Source organism: Hibiscus syriacus, unplaced genomic scaffold, assembly GCF_006381635.1.
Source record: "Hibiscus syriacus cultivar Baekdansim isolate YM2019G1 unplaced genomic scaffold, ASM638163v2 tig00011079_pilon, whole genome shotgun sequence".
Taxonomy (NCBI): Eukaryota; Viridiplantae; Streptophyta; class Magnoliopsida; order Malvales; family Malvaceae; genus Hibiscus; species Hibiscus syriacus.
The window spans coordinates 901,398-910,530 of record NW_024062242.1 but is presented as its reverse complement, the minus strand read 5'-3'; the positions used below and the strand labels follow the sequence as shown (position 1 = coordinate 910,530).

The 9,133-nt window shown below is 32.6% G+C and overlaps 1 pseudogene; it reads left to right on the top strand.

The window, feature by feature from the left end:
* The first annotated feature begins 540 nt into the window (after positions 1 to 540).
* Positions 541 to 1,702, top strand: LOC120204651 (annotated as a pseudogene).
* The last annotated feature ends 7,431 nt before the right edge of the window (positions 1,703 to 9,133 follow it).

The following is a 9,133-nucleotide window of genomic DNA, read 5'->3' as shown; positions in this document are numbered from 1 at the left end:
GGGTAAAAAAGATCTTAAAGTTTGATTAATAGTCACTTTGGATTTTTTGGAGCATTTTGACCATCAACATTTCATTTTATGATAAAATATCCTTATTTTGGAGCGTTAATTGTTTCTTAACTAACAGTTTTTATCCACAGATCAAGAGTCTTTTTGTCCCAAAATAAAATATTGAGGGGCTAAAATGCTCAAAAAAGAAGAAAAATAAAGTAATTATTTAATTAAACATTAAGGGTGTTTTTTGATATTATGCCAACTAATAATCAGGTTAAGATATAAGTGCAAACGGAGAGAATTCAACCATCTTCATTGAGAACTTAAGGATTAATCTTATTCTTATTTAAGTGATTTAAATTCGAATAAATTTATATGTGTGCGTAAATTTAGTAAGTATTTTAAAAGAAAAACCATCGTGGGTTGAACTTATTAGGCTTGCATCCACGTGGATACACACATCCAACGGCAGGTACCCGTAAGTCAATCAAGAATGACAGCTGGGAACAAACAGAAACTATATATTCCTTTTGTTTTCTTGGCGATTGCATGCCTGAAATCCATTATAATGAGAAAGCCTTGTTGCGAGAAGAAAGAGACGAACAAAGGAGCTTGGTCTAAAGTTGAAGACCAGAAGCTCACCGATTACGTTCTTCAACACGGCGAAGGTTGCTGGCGTTCTCTTCCTCAGGCTGCCGGTCAGTCCATTTCTCTCAACTCAAATATATATTTATCATTGCCTTCTCTTTCAGTTCATCAAAAAGTTAGCAGTTTTGAGTGGCCTGCAGGGCTGCTTCGTTTTGGTAAAAGTTGTCGGTTGAGATGGGTCAACTACCTCCGCCCTGGCCTTAAATGAGGCAATTTTGGCGAAGATGAAGAGGACCTCATTATCAAACTCCACGCTCTCCTTGGTAATAGGTACTTCAAACCTTATATGCCTTTCCATTCTATTTCATTTTTCGGGTTTTCGACAGTATATTGACAAAAAATTTCATTGAAATCTGTCAATAAGTGGTCAACCCTTTAAAATAAGGGTATCTCTGCTCTAAAATGAACCGCCTGTCTATTTCTCAACTCAAACACCATTTTATCTCTCAAATATATATATAACATATGTTTAATTAAATAATCATTTTCACTCATATTCTAATTTCTTTTAATCATTTATTCCCTAACGTTTCATTTTGAACAGAAAGACCATTTCATAAAAATCATTAGTCAACAAACGATGACTTTCCAAAATATGAGCATTTTTACCCTATAATGAAACATTAGGAGTTAAAATGTTAAAAAAAGAATAAAAGCTAAAATGAATATTTAATCAAACGTTAAGACTTTTTAATCATAAAATGAAACGTTGAAGAAAAAATACTTCAAAAAATAATAGAAACGAAAATGACAATTTAATCAAAAGTTAGACACATCTCGACTTTGGATAAAATGTGCAACTAATGTGGATGAACATTGTTGAATATTCAGGTGGACATTGATAGCAGGGAGACTGCCGGGACGGACAGACAAGGAAGTGAAGAATCACTGGAATATCCACATAAAAAGGAAACTTTTGCTGATGGGAATCGACCCCAACAGTCGTCGCTCCCTTCTCTCTCCCACACCAACCTGTAACCCTAATCCTGCAACTGCTGCCACATCTTTACTAGACTTGAATCTCGATCTCACCATCGCTCCTCCACCTAACCAATCATGAAAACTTACCACTTTATTGTTTCCAACTAATCATAATAACATACGTTATGTCTGTAACTCTCGACAAATCTTCGCTGAAGTCTACATAAGAATAAGCTGTCTACAACTGCAACTCTGTTGATATTTGTTGTTAGTTTCAGTTAATTGCAGGTTTTATTCTGATTTTTCATCAAATTATTATTTCCAATTTTTTTCAGTAAATAAATTAATTGTTTTATAACCAAGATATTACTATTAGGGACGTTAATGAGGAATTTCTTCTTTTATATATAATATTATACTTAGATTAATTCATGTTTATCGTATACTTAGATTAAAATCTTTTAGGATAGATTGTGGAGAGTGAAAATGTTCAAAATAATAATAATAATAGTAATATATTTGGTAAGAGAAAAATGATAGGGACTAAAATATATTTAAAATATAAATATTTTCACAAAATGGAAATTAAAATTATAAGAGAATAATATTGATGCTGGTCAACTGTATAAATTTAACATTTTTATCATTTTTTCTGAACTTATAAATGATAAAATAAAATAATTTCATGTTTTTCTTTATATTTTTTAATATTTATTGAGGTAATGATTATTATTTTTGAATAGTTTGAGGTGATTAAAATGGGTAATATATGTTCAGGATTTTTCTTTTAGCCATTGACAACGTGCACACACCCCGTAATACTCCCTTTCATAATCGATGCCACTTAATTAATTAATTTTTTTTCTTAAATATTCTACTAAATGAATATAAATATGTATATAACTTTAATTATAGTTAGTGAATCACGTTATAGTATATCATTAAAATTATTGATGTACAAGTTTAAACATTGTTATTAGATCATATAATGATATATCATCAAAATTAAATTATATAAATTTATTTTATTACAAAGTAATATATGTTCTAAATATTCTCAACTATTTGACAATAAACATTCAATCACCCTTGCAGTCAGTGCTGCTTGAACACATGACTTCTATGAAAAACAATTATTCTTTTAACTACTAAAGTGAGTTGGTACGTACTTATATATATATATACACACACTTAAATTAAAACTAATTTTTTATATTTATAATTGCATAAAATCGATTTTCATGTATAATATATCATATTTTGATCAATATTTATATATAATTTTAAGATTTGTTTTCATCATATATATTGGATTTCCTTAACATATACTAATATACCTTGTTGAATAACTATTTTTGAAATATTTTTATGTCGTTTTTCATCCTTTCATTTAATTTAATTTTTTTCTCTTTTCTTTTCTTGTTAGTACTAATATATGCCTTAATAAAACCAAAAAAAATTATCGTTTCCAATTGGAATTGTATTGGTTGCTTTAAAAGTTTAATAATGTTAAAATACCGGATTTTTTTACTCTCCCAATTTTTAAGGTTTCGTTTTGATTAATCCGAATCGATCTAAATCACACACCTGGTTGTGGTGGGTGAGTCTCCCAATGTGGATTTTCTACATACATAATGTCTCAAACTCGAAACTTGTTTAAACGATATCAATTTGCTTACCACTTGAACCAACCCCATTGATATTAAATACTAGAATTTTATATATCTAAAACATTACTTTTTTATCATTCAATTTCATTTTAGGATCTATTTTAGGAAATCTGATCTTATTTCCTCTGAACTTACTGGTAGATCACTATCAGATTCGGATTTAAAGATAAGATGGGCTGCTTTTGTTGAAAAGGAGTAACACTGTCGTGAAGTTAGAGTGTTGGTAGTAAGCTAGTTGATGTTCTCCAGTCACAAGAATTGTTGTGAGGTTGGTGTGTGATCAGGGCCTTGGCAGAGTTTTCGGGGGCCCTGTACAAATTCGTATAAAGGGGCCCCTATTTTCTAGATATATTCAATTTCGGGGCAATAATAGTGGTGTTTTCTTGACAAACGCCGCAATAAATCCATCTATAATGGCGTTTTATCAATAAAGCCGCAATAATAGTGGCGTTTTTTTTTTAAAAACGTCGCAATAGGTCCATCTATAGTGGCGTTTATTGGTAAAACGCCACTATATTTTTTTTGGGGCCCCATTTTTTGGGAGGCCCTGCGCTGTCGCGTAGTTTGCGCCCCCCAGCCATGGCCCTGTGTGTGATTGTCGGGGTTTGAGTGAAACATAAGGCTGTGTTCTTTGAGTTTATTTGCTGAATTTAGGATTCATGGTTCTTATAAGAATTTTTTGTTGTATATTGCATGTTGGGTTGAAGATCAATGAAGTCAGGGTGTAATGTAGTGTTCAGCAGGTCTAGTGATCTTGGGTCTTGCGGTTGTTTTCGGATAGTTCCCTTTGCTGCTGTGCACATCTGAAGTTTGGTTTTGTTGTCATTTCTTATCTTATTTCTTTTTGTTGTTTGGTGTGTAGGATGTTTGTGTGAGCTTTGTTGTGGTTTGGGGTTTGTAATGTATGGTGCACTATGGTATCCTTGTACTATCTCTCTTCCACCTCTTGGTTTACTCTTTTTCCTCCATTTAGGGTTAGTGAGATTTTTTAATGAGGTCCAAGAGGTGGTGTACTTTGCATTGGTCTATAATACAAAGTACCCTATTTCAAAAAAAAATGAATTCGAAAATTCTCATTCATAATATAATACGTTTCAACACTTCGTCAAATTTTATTATATTAACAAATATTATTTTTCTACGACAACACTAAATCTTTAGCTTCTTTATCCATCCATTCAAGAGTTGGAGGATGCACTTTTAGAAACTTCTAAATATATATTTTAAGTATAATATCAAAATTAGTCCTTCAACGTTTATTAAAATGATCATTTTCATTTTTATTTTCTTTGGAGCATTTTGACCACAACATTTCATTTTAAGGTAAAAATGCTCCTAATGTTTGTCCGAGTAGTCATTTTAACTTTTATTCTTTTTTTAGATCATTTTGACCCATCATTTAGGGTAAAATACTCTTAATTTAGAGCGTTAACTGTTTGTTAACTAACGATTTCCATACATAGAATGATCTTTTTTCTCCAAAATTAAGCATTGGGGTTAAAATATTCAAAAAAATATTAGTCAAGATAACCAATTTAATAAACGTTGGACTTATTTTAACATTATGTCTATATTTTATGGTGAAATGTATTGGAAGGACAAAGAGGATAAAGTTGGTATATCTTTCCCTTTGGGTGCATGAAATTTCAGTAGCAACCAAACATTCAAAAGCTGATTCATGCAATTTATGGAGGAAATGATTCTGTAAATTTGTGTTTGGTAGTAGTTGCAGCTGCACGTGTTTTGATAGTCAAACCAACTACCTCCCAATAACTGCAGTATAACTCCATGTTGAGCTGCGACTACAACTTAAATAATTTAAATATGGCACGAAACAAACTACCTCAATGGTTAAAGGAAGAGAAAATAACCTCAGTGACAAAAAATGCCTTATAATATACGAATTTAACCAACTTTTTTTGGATTTGCCAAAATGACCAACAAATTCGCAATCCAGTTTCCAATTTCGCAACGCGAAAGTCAAATTCGCAACTGAATTTCAAATTCGCAACGCGAATTTAATTTCACAACAAGTTTTAGTTTCGCAACACAAATGTTTTGGGTACATAACAACGCAGTAGCAGTAACTCATAACCTAAATCCCTAAATCGCAACTCATTCCATCTCCATCTATCACTCTCTCCGACGACATTCGTTCCTATATCCAACGACATCCTTCCCCATCTCTAATTTTTTTTACATAATTTTATTTCTATATAATTTTTCAATGATCTCTCTCCCAAATTATCAACTATCAACTTAATAAAGGTATGTTTTTCTCTAAGTTAGTGATGATATCTAGTTTATAGCTCGTTTGTTTAGAAAATTAATTTACAATTTTTAGAATGAAATCATCTAATGTTGATCATGTTTGGATAGATTTGTGTTTTGGAGGGTCATGGGAGAATGTTCATGGTGGTTTACAATATGTGCCTTTACCCATGAATCTTCAACTAAAACTGTCATTAAAAAAGTTAACTTATGAAACTCTAATGTTACGTGTTGCAAAGAAATTGAATTTAGAGCCTCTAAGTGGATTTAGGCTATCTTATCTGAGAAAAGGTAAAGTTTATTTGTTAACCGGCAATGAAGATGTTGAACGATTCATTGCTTACATTAGTGTTTCGTAAGAAGATGATGTTACATTATATGTTGTTGAACCTAGAAGTAGTGAAGTTGGGTCAGTAGCGGGTAGTAATCAACTAAGTTCTTTAACCCAAAATTTAATGGTTCCACCACAATTTCATCACCAAGCAAATTTTGTTTCACCAAATTTCCAATACCAAACACAATATCAAACACAATCTCAAAACCCACAACCTTTTCCTAATCCAAATCCCAATCAACTTTCAGCACCAAATTCCAGTTTTCGTATTGACCAGTTAGACGATTATGAGCCAACAGAAAAAATTGTGAGTACTAGTCAGTATTCGAAATTTGATCTTGGTCAATACTCAGACTTTGATCTTGGTTAATACTCGGATTTTGATGATGTGATGGAAGAAGAAACAGACCTTGCATGTAATGATTTTGATATTGGTTAAAATCTGAATTTTGATGATGAAACAGCCGCTGCCAAGGAAGATATTGATGATAATGAGGAGGAAGTTACGACTGTGAATGAACATGTTGAACATCCATTATGTAATTCATATAACCCTGAAAAAGAAAAAGAAGAAGAAGAAGTCCCCGAAGAAAAGAAAAAGAAGAAAATGCCACGGGAGTATAACTGGAATATGCCAGAATTACTTCAGATACCGGAAGAAGAGTTGGTAAAGATATCAGTTGATTGTTACACAAAAGTTATTCATATAAAGAAAGATGATTGTTTTGATACAAAGGAAGACTTGAAGATAACTTTGTATACGAAATGTGTGGAAGATGACTATCAACTAAGAGTTAACAAATCAAGCAAAGATCGTTTCGAAACAAGGTGTATGATTGACAAAAACTGTACGTGGCGTATGATTTCTAAGAGGATAAAAGATTGCGAAATGTTTCAAGTTAGGACTTTTATTGATAAACATACATGTTCAAGAACCCAAGTTTTTCCTCACCATAGACAGGCAAACAAAAAGGTGTTGGGTGATTTTCTGGCTGAGTTAATGTTTTTGAATGGAAGGGTATATCGGGGACATGAAATTATGACTGACATGAATGCTCGGTTCAAGATTAATATCTCATATTCTCAAGCTTGGAGAGCCAAATGTTATGCCTTGGAATTGTTAAGGGGGTCGCCAGAAGCATCGTTTGCCCAACTGTCGGCTTATTGTCACATTTTAAAGCTGAAAAATCATGGGTCGGTAACTCATATCAAAACAGATAGAGATGGACGCTTTGAGTTGCTGTTTATCGCCATTGGTGTTGCGGTTAGTAAATAATTATAATTTTGTTGACTCATTTTTGTTAGTTGCATGCATTTCACATTTAAATGATTATATTTCTTGTGTATATGATTTTGTAGATTCGTTCGTTTATTACTTGCATGCGCCCAATTATTATAGTTGATGGAACACATTTGAAAGGTTGATACCTTGGAGTAAACTTATTAGCAGTAGTCATGGATGCTAACAATAGGATACTGCCAATAGCTTACGGGGTTGGCAAATCTAAAACCTCTGATTCATGGACATGGTTTATGGGCATCTTAGGGATTGCATAGGTCCTATTAACAATCTGACAATCATATCCGATAGGGCAAACTCAATTGACAACGTTGTTAGAAGGTGTTTCTCAGATGCTTTTCATGGACTTTGTGGTGTTTATTTGTACAAAAATCTAAAATCAAGGTCTGCTGGTATAAAAAATCACAAATGGACATACTGGAAGGCTATAAAAGCTTATCGGGAAGTGGATTTTAATAAGCATATAAATTGTTTAAGACGTGTTTTGCCTTAATGTACTCAAACACTAGAAGATGTCGGGTTTGAAAGATGGTCAAGAGTACATCAACTTGGAGCAAGATATGGTTTCATGACGTCTAATAGTGCAAAATCAATCAATGCTCTAAGTTGTCATTCCCGGAAATTACCCATTACTATGTTAATGGAGTTTTTTCGAGCCTCTATTCAACAGTGGTACTACAAGAAAAGAAACCATGCAGGTATTATTTCTTTAAATTCGTAACTTATCATATATTTTACTAAGTATTATTTATTTAAATTTACAGGAACATTGGAACGTCGGGTTACACCATGGACTGAAAAAAAGATAACGAAACATGTTGTGAAATCAACGTCCTGGAGAGTTGAACCATGTTCAAACACTTTGTTTGAAGTATTGGATAATAATTTAAATGGGCTTGTCGATCTAAATACAAAGACATGTAGTTGTAAGAAATGGCAAACATCTGGTTATCCGTGTGACCATGTTATAAAAGTTGTTCTTCATCTAAACCAAGATGATTCAAGCGCATACGCTATGGATTGCTACACTAAAGAAGTATATTGACAAACTTATGTTGAGATTGTCTACCAATGTCCACATCCTTCTGAGTGGGACATACCAGATGACTTACAAACAGTTTTGCCACCAATCATGGACAGTAGGCTACCTGGCCGACCAAAAAATCACGATCGTATACCGTCTAAGGGTGAAGAGAAGAGGATATCGACATGTAGTCAGTGCAAGGAGAGTGGTCATACAAGGTTGACCTGTGGATCACCAGTGTCATCACAATCATCTTTTCCTCTACCAAAAAATGGATCATCATCAAAATCCAAAGCTCATATGGTGTCAAGCAAAAAGAAATCAAAATCGCAATCAAAATCAAAATCACAATCACAACCGGCTTCACCTTTTGAGATTTATTAACTTAGTTGATTTTTAAATGAAAACGTTGTATTATGTGTATTTTATGTGTGAATGCATACATTTTCAGTTAGACATTCATTAGTAACTTGAGTTTGAACATTGATATGATCTGTTCAGTTGTTATCATGTTGGGATTTTCTCGTGTTTGATTGCTTGGATAGTTGTTCTCTTGCTTCTTCAAGTGTCCTTAGCTTGTATTTATAGCTTGGAATGTGTTTGATGTTGTATATACCTTGATGTTATATGTTGCGATCAACGCGAAAGTTAAATTCACAACACGAAATAAGTGTTGCGATAGTCAAATTCGCAACGCAAAAGTCAAATTCGTAAACCGAAAATCGCATTGCGAATTTGACTTTCGCGTTGCGAATTTGTACCTTCAACAAGTCTTTTTTGCCTTCAAACATAATGCAGATTGAATTTTTTAGAAACAACAAATCAACTTTTACAAATCAATTAAACAAGCAAAAAAATAATTCTTATTTACAAATCAACTTTTACAAATCAATTAATCAAAAATAAATCTTATTTCCTCATCAATTGTAACAAATCAACTTTCAATGTAAAATTCAATTAAACAAAGAAAA